The sequence below is a fragment of the Ambystoma mexicanum genome, chromosome 1p (assembly GCF_040938575.1).
Source record: "Ambystoma mexicanum isolate Mex_15411 chromosome 1p, UKY_AmexF1_1, whole genome shotgun sequence".
Lineage (NCBI taxonomy): Eukaryota > Metazoa > Chordata > Amphibia > Caudata > Ambystomatidae > Ambystoma > Ambystoma mexicanum.
In genome coordinates, this window is record NC_090921.1 from 712,609,278 (window position 1) to 712,632,963 (window position 23,686).

Consider the following 23,686-nt stretch of genomic DNA (forward strand, 5'->3'; position numbering starts at 1 on the left):
CACACAAAAACGTTTGTGGAAACAAAAAGCCTAGGGAACTGTTTTCTCAGTACACAGAAGAGCAATGGCATGTGTAAGATGTAAGTTGACTTTGAACAAAATGACACTGGAGGCAGAGGCAACCCTGAAGAAGGCTGGCAGGAAGGGTTTGTAATAATCATGATAGGCATTGTTCTTGGCAACTCTCCAGACCATTGTTTTTCAGCCTCCCAAAAGCAGAAGGATCATATGCAAATCAGGCTTGGTCCCACCCCTAAAGAGACCCAATAATATTAGTGAATGTCCTAGATAAATGGTTAAGTCAATTTAGTAATGTGCCCTCAGATAGGGCTGCACTACTAAAAGGGTTTGATCCCAAAATCATTGTGATAAAGAGTCTCAGTGTTTTGCATATAAGGTCAGACCTGTACCCAACCTGATGACGTCAGCATTGAACGAAGAACCAACGTGCAAGTTGAGTGTGGGATTTCTTGAGACGATAGAAAGCCTTCCGTGATTGGCACCAGTAAACTTTCACTGATTGGCACCAGGAGTTTTGGTGTACAAAACATCTGGAAGGATCCACATATTCAAAGACTTACCAGAGTTTAGCCATTATAGCTAAGTGAATACATTCCCTTGACTTGTGATTTCTGAAGCCCTGACCACGTTGGGTGAGGCGGCCATGCGTTATGAGCTTTACCTCCACCTGTCACCAGGTTAAAAGGAAACCAAGCACTGAACCTCTTTTATCGCTGCACCCGGTGCAAGTAGATTTTGTCTGACTTGCTTCAGTGGCCGCAGTTTAGCAATGATGCATGCAGAACGTTTTAAAGTTGTATTAATAATGTTGTATTTCTCCAAGACAACGTTCCTTTACATGATGTTGATGCCAGGGACCACAGCACGGCATTCAGGGGGGAGGGGAGATTTTGACCATTCAAAGGGGAACTTGCTGGATTCACTAATTTACTAATGAGGAGATTACACCTTGTCTGAACTTAGCCAAAGAGATTCTGAGAGCATCTCCCCCATGGATAAAGATCAGCTATGATCTTTGCTTAGACTGGCTGAATACTATGTTAAGATTATTGAAAATAATATTGCAAGTAGAGGCAATGCAAGAGGTATTGAGGAAGTGGGAAGTGTGTTTGTTGAATGGGGAATTTAAATGAACGTTTGAGTGCATGGAGTACTGCAAGAGTAAATCACCACATTTGGGGAGCTTTAATGGTAGAGACAGATCCATTCTCACTGGAGATGCCAACAATTATGGCATAGAGGCCATATTACTATAAATAAGAGATGATTAAGCGTGCAGGGAAGACCGAAGAGTTCTGTAGGCTGAGTGGAGGAGGGAGGAGTTGGGGGTTGGATGGGGAGAAAAGGCAACATGAAACGGTACATACCGTATGTATGAGGGTTTATTGTGCTGTATGGCTGTCATGTTGGAAAAATAATAAAAATTATTTAAAAAAATAAAAAATGAGATCACCTCAAGCAAGCTTATGGGGGTTGAAAGAAAGTGGTATATTGTAGAATGAGAAGCATTTACTATGATGTGGACAGGAAGCCATTTCAAATTGTACTTGTGTGATGTACACTTCCAGAACTGTCCATAAAACACATGCATCTGTTTTCACTTCTAAGGTGTGGAAATAGACTTTGCCGTGTATATTGCGATTGGTGTTTGCTCTAAAGTCACACAATTTACAAATTCGGTTTTTGCCAGTGTCAAAGATTATAACTGTATAGTGTTTTTCTAGGTTTCCACTTCCTTATTGTTATGTTAAAGGATTTTTATATTGCACACTGTCACCACCGGAGTGGTCCCCTGGTGCTCTGGCAGATCTGAAAAGCAAGAGGGTAGGTTAATTTAGTAGGACTGAATTGGAGAAAGAGCAAGAGAGCAATGATTTGCTGTTGGCAGCTTCAGTTCGGTTTGCAGCGGTCGCTGAGCTTCGGTGTGTTTTTGGTTGGTAACCTTCATGTGCTGTTGTGCGAGGCTATGTTTGGTTTGTTTTCTTGTTGCGGTGTAGTGAAGTGCATACAATTTGTTGTGCTGTAGAGGTATGGTTGTGTTTAGTTCAGAGTTTGAGAGGTGTACGCAGAGGGGTGAGTTTTTGTATTAGGAGGGTTGGTTAATGGCATCACTATCTAGATGGAGCCCACAATTCCGTCCAGATGTGACACAAGCTAATATTCACAAATCTTTCTAGATGTTACGCAGGCTAATTTTCACAATTCTGTCTGGATGTGTTGCAGACTAATATTCATAAATCTGTCTGGATGAGACGTAAGCTAATAATCACAGTTCTGTCCAGATGTGACACAGGCTGATCTTCATAGTTCTGTCTGGATGTGACGCAAGCTAATATTCACAAATCTATCTGGATGTGACACAAGCTAACAGTCACAAATCTGTCTCGATGAGACGTAAGCTAATAGTCACAGTTCTGTCCAGATGTGACACAGGCTGATCTTCATAGTTCTGTCTGGGTGTGATGGAAGCTAAGATTCACAAATCTGTGAGTTATTGGGATGTATCATGTGTAATTTCTGGGGAGTCATGTAGACACGGTGCAGGATGTTAAATTGGATTAATTTGAACCAGGCATTTCTGGACACTTTACTAATCTGTAGGCATATTTTTTCACACTCCTTCCCTTCAAACATTGTTTCCATATCCCGTTCCCCATTTCCTTTTACCAATGGTTGGGTCTGGGCTCTGCTACCCTGTAGGGCAGAGTATAACCTTGGTGTGAATTATGAATCCCTTCTTGTAAAACTCCAACTGTCACCATCAGTAGAGTAACTTTGTTGAAAATGTTGGGGGGGACATGACAACGGAAAGAAAGGGGTACAGTTGTGGAAGGGCGGAGAGTGGCTCTGAGGGATAACACTACACTACTACACCACAAGAGTCCATTACCAACGCTCTGTTATAACTTTTATAAGACTGGAGGCATATCTTTAAAATTCAATTCTTAAGGTACGCCAGTCTTCTGAAACGTATAACATCACAGTTGGTCTTTAGAATTCACTGCATTGACAACAGTAAAAAAAAAGCCTGCGCCCCCTCTGCCTAAAGGGGGCCTGCCAGCAGTCTGAAGGGAGCTCATGTTTGATTATTGCCACCAGAGTACTGACTTAAACAAGCATATAGACATAATACAAAATGGATGCCTGCACAATTTTATGCAAGCACATTAGGTTGCTTATTCTGAATTCATCCATTACTTGTAACATTCTGACTCATTAAAATTAATGTATGTTTTACTGTGACCCCAAACAGTAGTGTACCGATCAGGAGGCCATACTGAGACATTTGTCAGTGAGACGGCACTCCTGTTCGGCACCTCAAAGAGGGTGCCCAACGGGAAAGGTGTCTCACTGGCAGTACAATGTGTGCCGAGCAATTCCTGCTCAGCACGCTTATTGTCCTGGCAGCAGGACACCTTGCCCTGTCCGAATGGTAGAGGTGTCCCGGTGCCAGGACAATGTCCCAAGGAGGCCCAGGAAGCAGAGCATCCTCACGTTTCTCTGTGTCAACAGAGCATTACACTTTGAGCCATTAGTCACTGATGGGAGGGAGGGGGCGACTATTAGCAGAGACTTTTGTCCCTTTTGATATGTGAATGTGAGGGAGTGATCAGAAGTGAGAAGGGTGTATAATGTGGCATCTTTTACGAAATAATTACTATGGCTTTAAAACCCAAGGGGGATTTGTTAGGCTCACGTTAATATGCATGATACTTTTCTGACTTTGCCTGCAGGATGGGGAGAATAAAACTAAAGCCATACTCTCATTCAACATATTTCTCTGACAATGTATATAGTGTACAGTTAGTCTACTTTGAAAGGCTAGTTTGTTATGTAATGTGCTTTGCTTCCAAAGCACTGCTATAAATAATTATTTAAGCACATGAAATGCAAAGCAAAACCTTAATAAATATCTATATCAACTAAACCAGTTGCTTAAATTGTCCACATCCCAGTTTCTCCATTTAACCAAAGTGTGTGATCCTGGGCAATTCATTTAATCCCACTGTGTCTTATCTGAAGCTCTGTATGTGATTCCGATTCACTTCAAAGCTTATGTTTTTATATCATGCTATTATAATAAAAAAGCCTGATAACTATAGAGTTTCTCCATACACAACAATAGTACATTTTAGGTATTTTGCACCTCAAACTTATTTGCCACTTGGCTTACTTATGGCAACTTATTCTAAAGTCACTACCATGGTGCCTCCACATATCAAAGACTGATGATGCTCCTTGCAATGTCCTTTTCTTTGAAATCATTTCTGTTGGTGCAATCCATATGCAAATTTAAAGGTTTCCATACATTTTGCACGAGAGCACCTGCACAGTTCTCTAATAGATGGGTTTCCTGCATCTGCAATGACCCTGAAGGTTTATGTGTAAAAATGCCATCTGCCACTAATTTTACCAAAAAAGTACATTGGGGCAGAGGTGGGCCGTTTTGGGGGTGTGAATGAGATTATTAGACGCATTGCATTTTGTGGCTCACCTCATCCCTACTGTGCAATGATAAATACACCCCTGACTCCAAATGTATTTGCCAAAATGTGACCCCTCACTAGGGTCAGCCCGCAGCCCTGCCTTCCAGCAAACATATACGCAGCTGAGCACATGTCTGCATTATGTAATGAGACAGCATGAGCCTGGCTGGGCACCTCAGCCAGGCTCACAATGTCCAATTTCATGATCAATCAATGCGGCAGCCACAATGCGGCCCTGGCCTTCCCACCAAAAGATGAGGGGGGGGGGGACAAAAAGGCATGCCACAAATGTTGGGGGGGACTTGTCCCCCCCCCCGGGCTCCCTATAATTATGCCCATGCTCACCATCCATTTCCCACAGCTTTCTATTCATTTACAGAATCCCTGGCTACAACAAAAACTTTGCAAACACTCAGTGACGCTCTGACAACTACCTTCAAACCTACATCCAGCACTCACCATCCTAAGTGATTTCAACATTTGGTTTGACTCTCTTCAACCCCCATGATCCACTCCCTCACAGACAACCTTGAAGCCTTCAACCTGATAACGCATTTCTCTGCACACCCACACTGGAGGCCACACCCTCGATGGGATCTTCAGTGCCACAAACATCATATCCACACTGCCTCTACGCCCCCTAACATGGACTATTCACTCAGCATTCTTCTTCTCTGTACCACTTTGAACCGTTGCCCTAGCGCGAGGTCACCACCAACCTCCACAACGCTCACCCCACTCTGGAACAAAGTCATTATCACACCAGATCTAGCAACTGCCTCCTCAACTCACTCCCAGCACTCTCTCTCTCCAGGAAGGCTCCCCCCAATCAAACTCTTCGACCACTGGCTCTCCAGCACCCAGACCCCTCACCCCAACAAAACTGACCTCTCAGAGATCAGGTCCCACACCCAGATGATAACCACTCCCACCAACCTTAAATCACTTAAAACCCTCAAGCACAATCTGGAACCAACCCAACTACTCAAAACAAAACCACCCTTACAAGACTAACAAAGGGCAACAGATTGGAAATTCTAAAAACCAAAAAAGCATGTTATGGGAACAGAATCATTAACTCTTGCAATCCAAGCAAGGAACTGCATAGAATAATCTCTGAATTCAAATTGCCAGGTTGCTCAACCCCCAACCAACCCCCCATCCCTATGCAATGCCTTATCAGAACATTTTCACAACATTGCTATCGACCGACATTCTTCCATCATTTCTAAAATAGAAATAATGCCCCTGACTAAACTCCCTCTCAATGCAAACCTTCGACTCTTTCTCTTCGATCTCACACTAGGTGTTCCTCTCGCTCCTAGCACAAAGCCACCAATCAGGTTCTCCTGAGGACCGCTATCCGCCCACCTGCCTTGAAAACATCCCAACTTCAGCCTGTGCAGGCGGTGTCGCCCTGCTCATTCCTTAACCACTCCCTAACATCGAGAATCTTCCCAGAAGCCTTAAAACCCTCCTACATCAAATTCCTCCTCAAAAAAACCTACTCTTGACCCACACAACCGGCACATTTCCAACACCCGCTTCATGGCCAAACTTATGGACTGCACAGCATACAAGCAACTCAGCCACTTCACTGAAGCCAACAACCTCCTTGGACCTGACCAATCTGGCTTCAGACCCCTCTGAGGAATGGAGTCCTCCCTAGTGTCCATTTGGGATGACCTAAAAAAAAAAGGTGGACGCCGAAGGATGATCCACTGTACTCATTCTCCTTCACCTCTCTGACACCTTTCATACCATTGACCACACCATTCTCCTAGATAAGCTTCACTCTTTAGGAATCAAAGACACTGCCCTCACTTGGATCTCCTCCTTCATCTCTAATCACTCGCAAATCATGCTCCTCTACCCTTTCTCCTCTGCATCCCGTCCAATACTGAAAGGTGTCCCACGGGGTGCATCCCTATTTTCCCTCCTCTTCAATAAGTACCTGAACTCACTCTCCGTACTCACCCGCTTCCACATTCTCACCTGCTACAACTATGCAGACGATCATCCTTAAAATCCCAAAATCACTGGGCTCCACCCGCCCAGATCTGTCATCATGCCTCTCGGTTACTGACCACCAGATGACGATCAACCACATTGTCCTCAATACTGGGAAAACAGAAATCCTATTTTGTAGGAAAACTACACTCTTGCACCAACCTATCGGCTGGCCTCATTCCCTAGGCCCTCAGGCAAACTCCATCTCAGTGAAAAATCTTGGATGCATGCTGGACATGGATTGATCCCTCTACCAAACCATCAACTCTGTTTCCAGAACGTGTTTCTTCCACCTACACATCCTCAGGCGTATCTTCCCATACCTCATCTATCCTCATTCTTTCTCTGCCATCATCCTCTCCCGTTTAGACAATGCAAACTGCCTTTATCTAGGCGCAATGGCGGTCCAGCTAAGGAAAGAGCAAAGAATCCAAAATGCTGCGGCCCGCCTGCTCATTGGCCTCCCTCCCATTGAACATGTCAACCCTACACTAAGAGTCCTACACTGGCTTCCCATTGGTAGACCAACTACCTTTAAAGCCATGTGCATCACTCACCAGGCCACACCGCCTTCCTCCAAGACAAACTCACTACCACCCCTACAAGACACTCCAATCCGGCACAGCATCTCTCTTAGTTGTCCCACCTTACAACTGCACCTGACTCGGTGGATCCTACTTCTCCGTTCAAGCTCCGACCATCTGGAACTCTCCCTAAACATCTGCAACATTGACAATCACCTGATATTCAGAAAGGCCCTCAACACCTGGATCTTTCCTTCTTCCTCTTGAAATCTTATCGCACTCTATGCAGTGATTGACCCACATACAGAGGCACTGGCCCCAACCCGACAACACTCCAATCTCCCAAACCTCTGTGTATTCTGGCAGGGTTCACAGCAGCACACCATGATAAACTCCTCCCCGCATCAATGGACTATTGTACATCACTCCCACTTCCCTTAGTATAGCTCTAAGTCTGCGAGGGCTAGTCCCCCATCTTGATACGGTCTATGCAGCAGGCTAAGAACAGTCCTGTGTCATCCCCGGCACACAATAAATCTGCTATATTACTGTCCACTATCAGGAAGAAGGGGACCCTGATCATATGCGGGATATTTGCACACAGATTACAGCAGTCTGGGAATTATTACCATTTTGGAGATTGCTCTCTTGCCCATTAGAGACAGAGGCAATTATTTTCCAGAAAGTTATCCTGCCATCTATGCTGTTGAGTGCCCTGCCCACGTTGTACTGGAACATGTCAGCCATAGAGTGGTGGATCTGGATGCCCAAGTATCGGAAAGAATCTGTTTCCCACCTAATTCCCATCATCAGGAGATCCTCAATAGTCCCCTCTCTAAGCGAGCCCAACGGGAATACCAGCAATTTCTCCATGTTAATCTGAAAATCTGTGAATCCCCCAAAGTGTTCCAACACTTCCACCATATAAGGAATGTGTAGTTTGGGAGTGTGTATGTAGAGAAGGGCATCGTCTGCGTACAGGGAGATCACGTGCGGTCAGTTGTCTACCACTATCCCTGCATCGCAGAATTGTGTCCTGAAAAAGTTTGCAAGGGGTGCTGGAGCGGATATGGGAATAGGGGACACCTCTGGTGAGTACCCCTCTCCAATTGCCAACTACAAGAAACCTCCCCTCCCTGTCTTAACTCTTGCCAGTGGTTCCCAGTACAATAGTCTAATCTATCTTAACATGTTGGGACCTAGCCTCATTAATACAAGAGCAACCTTGAAGAAGAATGTATTGTTCCATTGGTAAAATGAAAAATGGATGAATGGTGAGACAAATAATGTAATTGTGCAAATAAAGAAGTAAGTGTTGGAACAATGGCAATAAAAGGATGTTCTTAGCCAAGTATTAACAATTTGGTGGGAGCTACCTGAGAATTGAGCAAAGAGGGAAAAAGCACTGCATGCCTGCAAGCTAGATTGCATCATTGATTTAGGTTACTAAGGTCACTTGGGGGCACAGGAGAATTAGGCAAGTATTTAGATGGTCTGTAATGGATGATCAAGCTGAATGAAAGATGTGGGAGTATATTGCATGTGCCAAAGTGGTTAAGCAGCACCATCTATTCCAATGATAGTCCCTGAACGGCTATGTATAATGCAGCTTTGGACATAATGCACTGTATCATACATAAGGTAATGAAAATAGATTCATGGTTGATCTGCGGTACTATCATTCAAAATGGACATTGGTTTGACTAATTGAAGAGATTACAACTGGTACAATAATCGAGGTCTTAGTAACCGCCTTCCTTGTGGAAGGGTATCCAAGCAGCTTTTAATGGATAACGGGGTGCCCGTTGTCTGGAAATGTGTGGATACCACAGCGTCTGCATGATAAGACACGCCGGATGCTTCTGTACCATTCCAGGGCTAACAAGCTGGTCGAGGGCTTCAACAGGCTGGTAAAGGGAAGTATGCGGTTGGCTTTGGCCACAATGTGCAGCGAAAAGAACCCCTGCAGCAACGGGTATGGGTGTATTGTAATGCCCCACATATGTCTAAAGGGGAGGGTGCCAGGCACTCTTCTCAATATATGTTGTCTGGGGGAGTGTGCAGAATGCACTGGTGGGCAGAAATTTGAAGTGAGTTGGAGTACATGAAAAATAAGCAAAGTCCTATGGACCTGTGTGTGGTAGAAACATGGCTAGAATGGGATAAGGCTTTACTAAATAATCCTTGAATGTCCAAGGGTTATCAACATTTCTTGAACCTCTTTGCTTGCTGTAGCAAGAGTTGGCAACACTATGCTGATGCTGGAACACGGGAGCGGTGTATAACGCGCTGCACGGGACAAGCCAGCAGGTGGAAATGTGGTTAAAGGTTCAATTCCTCACTTTTATTTACAAGTTCTTATCTTATCTGTTATCATTGCATTGCAGGTTTTTAATAAAGTGTTGTGTTTATGTTTCGTGCACATTATATGATCTTTTGCTGTAATATGTGAAGGAGATATGCTATCATGTTACTGATAACAGCTCTGATTTATAGAGTTGTATGTCCTTAGACTAGAATGTTCCGCAGCCATCTGTGACTGTTGGAGGAAGCCATTATTGGAGATGGACATGGGGAGCCGCTGAATGCATGTCTGTTCACAGAGCCTGGTGTATTTGCAGTACTGCAGCTCCCGTTTATCAGTCCTAGGAAACATGGCACAGTACTCCCAGGGCGCAGAGCCTTGCGCAGCCTTCCAGGTAGATAACAGGGTGGCCAAATGGAACCACCTTGAGCAGAACCCAGTTTCCGGGGAGGAGGTCCGGATTCAGTGGGAGTGCGGGAAGGAGCCCAGGGCTTCCCTTCTTAGTCCAACACAAGGACCAGTTCAAGGGATAAAGAGATTGCATTTCACAGTTCCTGGCTCTCAAAGGAATCTCATGTTTGGGGATTTTAAAGTTGTTGTCTGAAGGGTAAAGTCCCTACTGTTATTGAATGCTATATTAAACGTTTAGTGTTTTTCTTTTTTTCCAAAACCAAATGGGGAGTGTTAAGCACAAAGGCCCAGACTAGGCATGACCGGCCCCTCAGATGAGCGCCATTCCATGCACCTGTACTGCCTAAACAAGGGAAATGCAATCATGCTCGTAATGTGGCCCTTTGTGTATGAATGCGTGCGTGTGACTGGGCGTTATTTCTGTGCGTGGGGAACTGAGGGGTGTCAGTGGTAAGTGAGGCTGCAATATCATGTCCTGGCATTACCCCCTCCTTCTCACAGTTGGGGTGAAGGGGGGGAATGCCAGGACATGACTTCGCATGTTTTAATCGGCATCATTTGATACCCATTTTACTATTAGGTGGCAAAACTGCCCTAAGTGGGTGGGCCAGTCTGGATATATTGTTTACTCCACTGTAAAAAATATATCCAGACTTGACCACCAACGAAGGCCAGTCTTACTATGTAATAATAAAATGGTCATCAAGAGTAAAGGAAGCATGAATTGTGTTTGGTTTATTCTTGATGCCCATTAAAACATTAATAATACCCATCAAGAGGAAAGCAAGCATAAGTGTTATTACATGGCAGGACTGGCCTAAGTTGGTGGGTCAGTTTATATATATTTTGATACTGTGGCATCACACGATTTAATGGGCATCAAAAGAAAATCAAACATGTTAAGTGTTATCATGTGGCTAGACTGGCCTACTTTGGTGTAATCGGTCTGAATATAATTTCTGGCATGGCATTAAATTGTTTACTGACATCAAGGGTAAAGCCAGTATTGTGAGTGTTCTTATGTGGCAAGACTGACCTTTATTAATGCAGCCACTTTTGACATGTTTTCTTATTGTGGCATGTCTTTTTTACTGGCAAAGCCAGAAGAAGTTTGATCTTACATGGGGATACATGGACATGTTTTCTCATAGTATCATCAGTGGCATTATGTGCAAAGCTAACATGAGTATGTTCTGATATGGAAATGCTGGCAGATATTGGTGCAGCCATCATGGAAATATACATTAAGGGAAAAGGCATCATGAAAATACGTTGGGAAATGCTTCTGTGCACTGTTCGTGACTTGCATCTATAGGGTGTTTTCATGAGTTACCAAACAAAAGCAATTTCAAAATGTATGGGCCGCATTACGAGTTTGGAGGCAGCCATGGCTGCCTCCAAACTCGTGTCTGGGTTCCCTGAATGGGGAAATACCGGGCCATTCTGACTTTGGAGGGCCCAGTATTTCCTCGTTCAGGGAACCCGGACCTTCCCCATTCCCATTCGAGACCCTATAGGGCTCAATGGGAATGGGGAGGGAGCTAACAACTGGCCTGTTAATAACGGGCCCTTTATTAGCTCCCTGGTCCCCTCGCGGGACCCGCTCTGGACGTCTGGTCTGACCAGACGTCCAGAGCGGGTCCCGCAAGGGAACCTCGTAATAGGGCGGAATGGGATTAACGGCACCGTCACCATTACCGGTGCCGTTAAACCCATTCCGCCCGCCTCATAATGAGGCCCCATGGCTTTTTCTTTAAAGTGTGTATTATATGCACCATTTTAACCCATTATTTTAAAATGTTCTCCAGGGGAGAACACTCCCTGGCCCCCCTTAATTGGTTTGGGCTCTCTCACTATGCTCGGTCGCTCCTGCATGTTTAGGGAAACTTTTACGCTGCACCAACTAAAAATATGCTATCCGCCACTGCAGGTTGTGGTAGGTTACTCTTATGAAGTAGCAATCTACTCAGGCGTCTCCGCTGGTGCATGCTTGCAGATGCTGCCCCCCATGGTCCTTTACAGGGGAAGCACCATTCTGTCCCCCTAACACAATGTGGCAACCCGAGTGTGCTTAGTGTTTGAAATGGAATAATTGGCCTTAATAACAGCACAGACTATTTTAGAGTGATTAGAGGATGCATGTATCAGAATAGATGTAAGTAGTAGCAGGGTAAAAGTGGAGAGCACAGACTAGGGCACGGAGTGGAGCTACTATTTTCAGAGAAGAGACTCTCTCCTGCTTAGGTCAACCAAGGGAGGATGGGACGCAGTCCCATTAAAGTGTGAGCCAGTGGAATGATGCATTCTGGGACTGTAATTACTTAGTATCCTGATCCTACGTGTTTTTAGACACCTTTTTTTATCTGCACACCTGCATCTCAAAGACAAAACATCACATTGTCCACAAATGGCGGCTCAATATTTGCAAGAAAAAAAGTGAATAGAAAATAGCTATTCAAATGTGTCCGGTCCTTTTCCATGAGGCCTGTTTTTCTGACACGTAAAACAAATTGGTTGCATTAAACTGCAGATTTAATCTCCACCTGCGTTACAGCACTCTGCATGCCAAAGGCAAACAATGACTAAAAGCAGGAAACCTTGTCACAGCGTCACTAGGAGTGTATCTGGGTGGGGTTATTTACAGAGATCTGAGGTTGGCCTTTGTGCGGTGTGAGCTCTTTCGACGGTCCCGGCTGTTAAACTCACTACCCTTTGCATTTTGATCATTCTAGTCCTATAGTTATTAAGGGGATGTACAAGTACGCTAGAGCAATCAAACGTGCAAAAAGCCAGTTGGTGCTTTGCATCACTTGTCGGCTCCTCACATGTCCGGATATACGTCGTGCTATGATTCAAACTGCCAATCAAATGGTACAGCGTGGAGTTATTGCAGGGGCGTTGCTAGGGGGGGGGGCTAAGGGGGCTATAGCCCCTGATCTTTTGGTTGTAGCCCCGGCTAGAATCTCAGGAGCTACAGCCAAAAGACTAGCTAGCCCCCAGTCCCAACAGTTCCGACATCAGCTTAGCCCCGGGTCTTTTCCAGACCTAGCAACTCCCCTGAGTTAGTGGGACCACTTCAGTGGCTCAGCTGGTCAATCTCACAGAGTGGGGGTGGCTCTCAAAGCATTTAATACGCATTTTTTTAACTACGTTAAAGTCTTCTACTGGGAGTTCTTTCCCAATCTTACTATTGGCCGTACCCTGCCTCCAATGTTGCGACCACAACTACCAGCCTAATAACACCTTTTATATTTACACAGTACCTTGATGCGATAGTGAGTCCAAGTTCAGCAAAACCACAGTGTTAAATAAGGAGCATTATTTGTCAACAGCCTTATCTTATCTGTTCGAACTGGGTAAAAAAATACAAATTCTAGAAGGTCAAGTGTAGTCATGTGACAGGAGAGTGAAACGCAAACAGATCAGTGAGTTTCAACAACCCACAAATCCGGGAAACCGCTCTTTGCCAGAATGTAAGTGAGTAACCTTGCGGATTATACACTCCAACAAAGCATTTTTGTGATTCACACCCATGACAAGACCTTGATAAAACGAGGAAAGGGAGCAGGGCGTGTACAAGGTTTGAAAACGAAAGGACAGTGCTTTACTTCCTTTTTGCTTTTAGGTGGCACTTTATCGCCACATGGAAAGCAACACTATTGGCATAGGGGGGAGGTGAGATGCATGTTGGCGGGACACACGCTCTGATTGATGTTGTTATGTTGTTTGGACCTTTAGTCACCTATTCACCACCTGTGGACCTTGCTAATGCCTATGACATTTCTTACCCACTAACTGCATCTCTTTACCAAAAACTCACCCTTCTGGGGTGTCTTGGAGTTAGCTCTGTCACGCAGTAACATCAACCTATGGCCTTTTATGAGGCTTCGAGTAGTTATTTTTTTAAGAACATACTGGGCCTCTGTCATCCGCTACCACAGCCGCAATTGGCGGCTTCTTCCACGTTGGAGACTGCAACCCGGACGAAAGGGTTTTTAGTCCTTCCTTTGTTTCTGGTCCCGGCCCATTGGCCGGACGCAGGGCTGCCGGGTGTTATCTTCTCCCTCAACCCGGAAGTCGCTGCGTTTCAACCCACGCTGATTTCGCTCCAGCGCTCCTGGCTCCTTCGCTCTGCTTGGGCCCCTCTTGATCCCTCCGCTTGCCTCGGCTTCCGAAGCGATCTTGGTGCCTGCCAGTGTCACACTCCTAGCGATTCTATTTTCCTGTCTTTTCTCCCTCCTCTGCCGCTCCCTTCGCGGTACACTTTCTCACTCCTCTCCCCTCGCGGTCGCTGCCTCGGCGGTGTGCGTTTTTCTCCCTTCTCCTCCCTGGCCGCTCCTCTTTCAGTAGCGGTAAGGTTCTCCTGCATTCTCTTCCCGCTGGCTTTCTCCTTTTATGGGAACTGTTTGCTTCCTTTCTCTGGGCCGTGTTCCTCGGTCCACTCAGCACCTACTAGCCACCTTTTCACAGCTGCCTGCTCCTACTTCATAGGACTGCCCCGCCTTCCTACGGAGTACTTCTCGACCCTTCAGCTACCGGTCTCATCTTCGTTGGAACTTCTCTGTACTCCACCGTACCTGCATTTTGGACTGTATCTCCTCCAGCCTTGCCTTCGTGGATCTTCCAGACTGCAAAGGTCACTCTGCATCCTCAAGGGTTTTTTCCCCGTGTGGGTTTTTCCCTTTTTCCGGCTTGTTCCCGGAAGAAGAGTCCCGGAACTGCTGTCCATTCAGCGGTCACTGTGGCTTCTTTCCGTGACAGGCAAGTGCCCCTAAAAAAGGAAAGAGACTACCTGAGTCGGCGGAACCTACAAGACACAGACAACTCGGGAAGTTCAGGTGAGGAGAGTGTGGAAGTACAGGGGAGAGACGTAGTTCGACAGCACGAACAGTCACAGATTGAAACGCCAAAGGTTATCAGAATGTCTGCGGAGGAACAAGTCCAGGAACTATGGAAGGTTTTCCAAGCGATGTCTCTGGAGTTACAGGGTGTTAAGACTGAGAACGCCCCCCTTAAACAGATGGTAGCAGCCAGGGAAGCTTCCCACCCTCCAGAACTACCCCCCATGGCTCTTTCGTCTGGAAAGTTTGATGGTTCACCCAAGAGAGTAAGAGAGTTCTTAGAGGCCTGTGCCATCTACTTCACCTTCAGATCCCACATGTTTTCAACGGATCAGGCCAATGTGGGGTTTCTTATCTCCAATATGACTGGGAACGCATTAACCTGGGCCACTCCCTTGGTGACATCCTGCAAGATTTCTCTGGGTTCAAGAGCCTACTGAAGCAGACCTTTGAACGTCCCGAATTATCTTTCACTGCCTGCGAAGATTTGCTTGACGTAAGACAAGGCTCTCTAGATGTACTGTCTTACATATCCTCCTTCAAGACACTGGCGGCAGGTACCGGGTGGCCCGAACAGGCGCAGTATGCTGTTTTCAGGAGGGGTTTGAGAGAAGAGATCAAGGATGAGTTGGCCAGATCTCCCCACTCTCCCACGTTTTCAGATCTACTGGCAGCTGCTCTCCACATCGAGTACCGTCTCCAAGAGAGAAGGACTGAACGCCGAAAACAAAGAGGATCGGGAATTCCATTGGACCCCCCTTCACACTCATCCTCTGGGCGCTCCTTTTCTAACCCTGCCGACGAACCGATGCAAATCGGCGCCACAAGAGCATCCCTGTCATCTGCAGAAAGAAGACGAAGAAGAGAGAAGGGACTGTGTGCATACTGCGGTTGCGATCAACACGTCCTAAAAGAATGCTCCGAATTACCAGAGAAGAAGGCGGGAAACGATTACCCTCGGCGCCAATAGGGACCAGTGTCCGGGGGAATTCAGAATTTTTTCATCGTCCCTACGTTACTCTATCTGTGTCAGCATCAGATTCCCAAGATGATACCAGACTGATGGTTATCTTGGTTAGCCTTAACCTCAAGGGTAAATCTGTAGAAACCATGGCCTTACTGGATTGCGAGGCGGCCGGAAACTTTGTGGACACTCTATGGGCTGATAAGATGAAACTGACCCGGATAGCCCGGAAGGAGGGTCAGAAAGTGGAAGGAGTTGACGGTACCCCTTTGTCCTCCGGGCTCATTACTCATACCACCGAGCAACTGTCTTTAGTCATCAACAGACACACGGAGGTCCTCCAATTCGACATCATTCGGGCTGCTCATTTTCCCATAATCTTACGAATTCCGTGGCTTCGCAGGCACAATCCTTGCCTCAACTGGACCGAGAACCAACTGAGTTTCGGTTCCCCATATTGTGCTGCCAACTGTCTTCCGTCAGAAACTAGGGAAGATCCACAGTCTGTCAGGATTCTCTCGAACGATCATGTGGGGATTCACACTCTTCCTAATTTTTGTGCAGAATTTACTCAAGTATTCCAAGAGAGCCTTCACGCCCGACTACCACCTCACCGGCCAGAAGACTGCTCAATTGATCTCGAATCCAATGCTCTGGTTCCATTTGGGCGAATGTTCTCCCTTACCCAGTCAGAAAAGAGGGTACTAAGGAACTAGCTTGACACTAATATGGAGAATGGGCTGATCCAACCTTCGAAGTCTCCCGCCGGAGCCTCCTTATTCTTCATCAAAAAGAAGGACAGCACCGACCTCAGACCCTGCATAGACTACAGGGGTCTTAATAAGGTGACCATCATAGATCGATATCCTATGCCACTCATAACCGACATCATCGAGGCGGTGCAAGGAGCTCGGATATTCACCAAGTTAGATCTCAGGAACGCATATCATTTGCTCCGCATCGCCGAAGGGGACGAATGGAAAACAGCTTTTCGCACCCCTTACGGTCTCTATGAGTATATAGTTAGTCCATTCGGATTGGTGAATGCTCCAGCGGCGTTTCAGAGATTCATGGATAGGATGTTCTCGGATCTTCTTTCAGTCTCAGTCATAATCTACCTTGACAACATCCTTGCATTCACCCCTACCATGAAGGAACACGTGAAACACGTTACTCAGGTATTGTCTCGTCCCCAGGAGAATCAGCTGCTTGTCAAAGCTGAAAAATGCAGGTTTGCGGTTTCTTCGGTGCACTATCTAGGCTTCATCCTTTCCGAAGAAGGGGTTGCCATGGATCAGACCCAGGTTGAAGCTATTCTCGACTGGCCGGCGCCTACCTCCGTACGGGAGGTACAAAGATTCCTGGGCCTAGCAAACTACTACCGAAGGTTCATCTCTAACTTTTCTGAAGTGGTGTATCCCATTACGCGACTGCTCAAGAAAGAGGCGTTCCCGTTTTCCTGGTTGGATGAGGCCGGAAAAGAGTTTCAGTTATCTCAAAAGTCTTTTCTGCTCTGCTTCCATTCTGCAACATCCTGATCAGACACGACCATTTATTCTGGAAACGGACGCATCAGCAGTCGCAGTAGGAGCCGTTCTTCTTCAGGCCATGCAGGGTGTGGAACATCCGGTGGCCTATCTGTCAAAAACTCTTTCTCCCAGCCAACTCAATTACTCTGTGCTGGAAAAGGAACTGCTGGCCATGAAACTTGCCTGTGAAGAGTGGCGTCATCTGCTATTGGGGGCCAGACATCAATTCCTGATCAGAACTGATCACAAGAATCTCAAGGTTCTTCAAGAAATGGAGTGTTCTAATTCCAGACAGGCCAGGTGGGCTCATCTTTTTGCACAGTTCGAATTCCAGGTCACATATATCACTGGATCCCAGAATAGTTTGGCAGATGCTTTGTCCCGCACAGACTCCATTAAAGAGCACACAGCGATCAGGACAGAGTCCATGTTTAACCGTAATCAGATTCTGGCTTGCATCGGATCTTTCCTTCAAGAAGTTAAAGCGGCCCTAGTTCAGGAAGGGCCTCGATTGCCCTTACGCTCCACCTCCCCCTTTCGACAAAAAGGGGACTGGCTTTTCTACAAGAGAAGATTGTACATCCCTGAGGGTTCTCTACGCACTAAGATCCTGAAGTGGAGCCATGACTCTCGCTCGGCCGGTCATAGAGGAGCCGATAACACTCTTGAACTCCTTTCCAGAACTTTTCTGTGGCCCAACGCGAAGAAGGAGACCTACGATTATGTTAAAGCCTGCCCGATTTGTGCCAGAGCCATGTATCGCCTGGGTAAACCTTTAGGTCTGTTGACTCAAGTCGAACTTCCTGCTCATCCTTGGGGGCTAATCTCCACCGATTTCATAGTCGATCTGCCAGTCTCTGAGTCCTGCACTTGTATCATGGTGACGGTGGATGCTTTCTCCAAACTGGCTCATTTCTCCCCTCTTCCAGGTCTACCCACTGCGGCCAAAATGGCAGAAGTTTTTTCGAGACATCTTTAAACTGCATGGTCTACCCGATAAGATAATTTCTGATCGGGGAAGCCAGTATATCCCAAAGTTTTGACGGCCTTGTGCAACCGGTTGGGTATTGAGAGGGCTCTGTCTTCGGGTTTTCACCCAGAATCCAATGGTCAGACGGAACGACTCAACGCTACCCTAGAACAATACTTACGGTGCTACATCACCCAACATCAAGACAACTGGGTCTCTTTGCTTCCAACTGCTGAATTCTCGTATAACAACACCAGGCACTCTGCCACCGGACTCTCTCCTTTTTTCTTTACTTATGGGGTCAATCCCCGTTCAGTGTTTCTAGAGGTTCCCGTGTACACCAATTCCCCGGCTGCGGAGGAAGTCTTAGGAAACATCAAGGAGGCCCAAGCTTCTGCTATCCGGAGTCTGGAGGCTAGCAGAAAACGGTCCAAATCTAGTGCCGATCGACACCGTAGGGATTGTCCTGCTTGGGAGCCTGGTGATCAGGTGTGGCTATCCACCCGGTTTCTGCCCAGATGGACACAGCCTTCTAAACTATGCCCTCGATTTCTAGGACCTTTCCTCATTCTTTCCAAGGTTAATCCGGTTGCGTATCGCCTCCGGCTCCCTTTCTCTCTTCGCGGTATTCACCGTGTTTTTCATTCTTCTCTGCTCAAACCCTACTATCCTGATCTGCACCTTCGGCCCATCCCAAAGTCTGCTCCAACTCATTCCCCGGAGTCAGAGGAGTATGAGGTATCTCGTATCCGCGATTCCAGGTTTTATCGCGGACGTCTGGAATACCTTTTTGTCCTGGAAGGGCTACCCTGAGTCGGAGGACTCATGGGAACCGGCTTCACAGGTTCATGCTCCGAGATTGTTAGCCCTGTTTCACCGCCGTCACCCAGGGAAACCCGGGGCAGTTAGGTGGAGAGGAGGGCATACTGTCATCCGCCACCACAGCCGCAATTGGCGGCTTCGTCCACGTTGGAGACTGCAACCCGGACGAAAGGGTTTTTAGTCCTTCCTTTGTTTCTGGTCCGGGCCCATTGGCTGGACGCAGGGCTGCCGGGTGTTATCTTCTCCCTCAACCCGGAAGTCGCTGCGTTTCAACCCACGCTGATTTCGCTCCAGCGCTCCTGGTTCCTTCGCTCTGCTTGGGCCCCTCTTGATCCCTCCGCTTGCCTCGGCTTCCGAAGCGGATCTTGGTGCCTGCCAGTGTCGCTCTCCTAGCGATTCTATTTTCCTGTCTTTTCCCCCTCCTCTGCCGCTCCCTTCGCGGTACCCTTTCTCACTCCTCTCCCCTCGCGGTCGCTGCCTCGGCGGCGTGCGTTTTTCTCCCTTCTCTTCCTTGGCCGCTCCTCTTTCCGTAGCGGTAAGGATCTCCTGCATTCTCTTCCCGCTGCCTTTCTCCTTTTCTGGGAACTGTTTGCTTCCTTTCTCTGGGCCGTGTTCCTCGGTCCACTCAGTACCTACTAGCCACCTTTTCACAGCTGCCTGCTCCTACTTCATAGGACTGCCCCGCCTTCCTACGGAGTACTTCTCGACCCTTCAGCTACCGGTCTCATCTTCGTTGGAACTTCTCTGTACTCCACCGTACCTGCATTTTGGACTGTATATCCTCCAGCCTTGCCTGCGTGGATCTTCCAGACTGCAACGGTCACTCTGCATCCTGAAGGGTTTTTTCCCCGTGTGGGTTTTTCCCTTTTTCCGGCTTGTTCCCGGAAGAGGAGTCCCGGAACTGCTGTCCATTCAGCGGTCATTGTGGCTTCTTTCCGTGACAGGCAAGTGCCCCTAAAAAAGGAAAGAGACTACCTGAGTCAGCGGAACCTACAAGACACAGACAACTCGGGAAGTTCAGGTGAGGAGAGTGTGGAGCTACAGGGGAGAGACATGGTTCGACAGCACGAACAGTCACAGCCTCATTACGAGATTGGCGGTAAAAATTTGCCATTACCGGCATGCCGGTATGAATGTGTCTGTGTTACACTGCACCCGTAACCGGAGATCACGAGTCCGCGTGCAAGAAGCGTACCAGTATTCCAGTATGCCTGTAAGGGCCATATTGCCCCTGATAGCGGCCTCATCGAATGCAAAGAGAACTCCACCGGCATTGTAGAATCCTCTATGAACGGCATCGTTCATACCAGCATCGCTACTACCGATACTGGCATTACCACCACCGGAAGCAACGTCATTGCGCCGGAACAGGAAATGCACTGGCATCCATCTTGAAAAACCCAATCCATTGCAATCCTTTGGCTACAGGATCTGGAAATAGCAACTGTGAACCCAGCCTGCCTGAGAAAGACCCAATCCACCCACAAAGGCACACCTCGACAGCGCAAACCACGGTTTAGCGACAACGAGCTAACATGCTTGCAGACACCCTGGTCCAGCATGTGGATGTGGTGTTCTGCACAGACCTGCGCTGTGCTACACAAATGCAGAAAAACACATCTGGGAGGAGGTGGCCCAGAAGGTGTCCGCTGTGGGGACAACCCCAGGCAGTGTAAAGGTCTGTCGCAAAAGGTGGGACGATCTGCGGCTGCGTGTCTGCAACATACTGACAGCCAACCATACACAGGCCCAGGTACCATCTTCGCCCATTAAGCTAGCACGGGGGGAAGACATGTGCAGCTCCATGATTCACATGGAGGTCATCGAAGGGGTCGGCCATGTCGAGCCGGGAGTGGCATCATTGGATGTACAAGTACGCTAGAGCAATCAAACGTGCAAAAAGCCAGTTGGTGCTTTGCATCACTTGTCGGCTCCTCACATGTCCGGATATACGTCGTGCTATGATTCAAACTGCCAATCAAATGGTACAGCGTGGAGTTATTGCAGGGGCGTTGCTAGGGGGGGGGGCTAAGGGGGCTATAGCCCCTGATCTTTTGGTTGTAGCCCCGGCTAGAATCTCAGGAGCTACAGCCAAAAGACTAGCTAGCCCCCAGTCCCAACAGTTCCGACATCAGCTTAGCCCCGGGTCTTTTCCAGACCTAGCAACTCCCCTGAGTTAGTGGGACCACTTCAGTGGCTCAGCTGGTCAATCTCACAGAGTGGGGGTGGCTCTCAAAGCATTTAATACGCATTTTTTTAACTACGTTAAAGTCTTCTACTGGGAGTTCTTTCCCAATCTTACTATTGGCCGTACCCTGCCTCCAATGTTGCGACCACAACTACCAGCCTAATAACACCTTTTATATTTACACAGTACCTTGATGCGATAGTGAGTCCAAGTTCAGCAAAACCACAGTGTTAAATAAGGAGCATTATTTGTCAACAGCCTTATCTTATCTGTTCGAACTGGGTAAAAAAATACAAATTCTAGAAGGTCAAGTGTAGTCATGTGACAGGAGAGTGAAACGCAAACAGATCAGTGAGTTTCAACAACCCACAAATCCGGGAAACCGCTCTTTGCCAGAATGTAAGTGAGTAACCTTGCGGATTATACACTCCAACAAAGCATTTTTGTGATTCACACCCATGACAAGACCTTGATAAAACGAGGAAAGGGAGCAGGGCGTGTACAAGGTTTGAAAACGAAAGGACAGTGCTTTACTTCCTTTTTGCTTTTAGGTGGCACTTTATCGCCACATGGAAAGCAACACTATTGGCATAGGGGGGAGGTGAGATGCATGTTGGCGGGACACACGCTCTGATTGATGTTGTTATGTTGTTTGGACCTTTAGTCACCTATTCACCACCTGTGGACCTTGCTAATGCCTATGACATTTCTTACCCACTAACTGCATCTCTTTACCAAAAACTCACCCTTCTGGGGTGTCTTGGAGTTAGCTCTGTCACGCAGTAACATCAACCTATGGCCTTTTATGAGGCTTCGAGTAGTTATTTTTTTAAGAACATACTGGGCCTCTGTCATCCGCTACCACAGCCGCAATTGGCGGCTTCTTCCACGTTGGAGACTGCAACCCGGACGAAAGGGTTTTTAGTCCTTCCTTTGTTTCTGGTCCCGGCCCATTGGCCGGACGCAGGGCTGCCGGGTGTTATCTTCTCCCTCAACCCGGAAGTCGCTGCGTTTCAACCCACGCTGATTTCGCTCCAGCGCTCCTGGCTCCTTCGCTCTGCTTGGGCCCCTCTTGATCCCTCCGCTTGCCTCGGCTTCCGAAGCGGATCTTGGTGCCTGCCAGTGTCACACTCCTAGCGATTCTATTTTCCTGTCTTTTCTCCCTCCTCTGCCGCTCCCTTCGCGGTACACTTTCTCACTCCTCTCCCCTCGCGGTCGCTGCCTCGGCGGTGTGCGTTTTTCTCCCTTCTCCTCCCTGGCCGCTCCTCTTTCAGTAGCGGTAAGGTTCTCCTGCATTCTCTTCCCGCTGGCTTTCTCCTTTTATGGGAACTGTTTGCTTCCTTTCTCTGGGCCGTGTTCCTCGGTCCACTCAGCACCTACTAGCCACCTTTTCACAGCTGCCTGCTCCTACTTCATAGGACTGCCCCGCCTTCCTACGGAGTACTTCTCGACCCTTCAGCTACCGGTCTCATCTTCGTTGGAACTTCTCTGTACTCCACCGTACCTGCATTTTGGACTGTATCTCCTCCAGCCTTGCCTTCGTGGATCTTCCAGACTGCAAAGGTCACTCTGCATCCTCAAGGGTTTTTTCCCCGTGTGGGTTTTTCCCTTTTTCCGGCTTGTTCCCGGAAGAAGAGTCCCGGAACTGCTGTCCATTCAGCGGTCACTGTGGCTTCTTTCCGTGACAGGCAAGTGCCCCTAAAAAAGGAAAGAGACTACCTGAGTCGGCGGAACCTACAAGACACAGACAACTCGGGAAGTTCAGGTGAGGAGAGTGTGGAAGTACAGGGGAGAGACGTAGTTCGACAGCACGAACAGTCACAGATTGAAACGCCAAAGGTTATCAGAATGTCTGCGGAGGAACAAGTCCAGGAACTATGGAAGGTTTTCCAAGCGATGTCTCTGGAGTTACAGGGTGTTAAGACTGAGAACGCCCCCCTTAAACAGATGGTAGCAGCCAGGGAAGCTTCCCACCCTCCAGAACTACCCCCCATGGCTCTTTCGTCTGGAAAGTTTGATGGTTCACCCAAGAGAGTAAGAGAGTTCTTAGAGGCCTGTGCCATCTACTTCACCTTCAGATCCCACATGTTTTCAACGGATCAGGCCAATGTGGGGTTTCTTATCTCCAATATGACTGGGAACGCATTAACCTGGGCCACTCCCTTGGTGACATCCTGCAAGATTTCTCTGGGTTCAAGAGCCTACTGAAGCAGACCTTTGAACGTCCCGAATTATCTTTCACTGCCTGCGAAGATTTGCTTGACGTAAGACAAGGCTCTCTAGATGTACTGTCTTACATATCCTCCTTCAAGACACTGGCGGCAGGTACCGGGTGGCCCGAACAGGCGCAGTATGCTGTTTTCAGGAGGGGTTTGAGAGAAGAGATCAAGGATGAGTTGGCCAGATCTCCCCACTCTCCCACGTTTTCAGATCTACTGGCAGCTGCTCTCCACATCGAGTACCGTCTCCAAGAGAGAAGGACTGAACGCCGAAAACAAAGAGGATCGGGAATTCCATTGGACCCCCCTTCACACTCATCCTCTGGGCGCTCCTTTTCTAACCCTGCCGACGAACCGATGCAAATCGGCGCCACAAGAGCATCCCTGTCATCTGC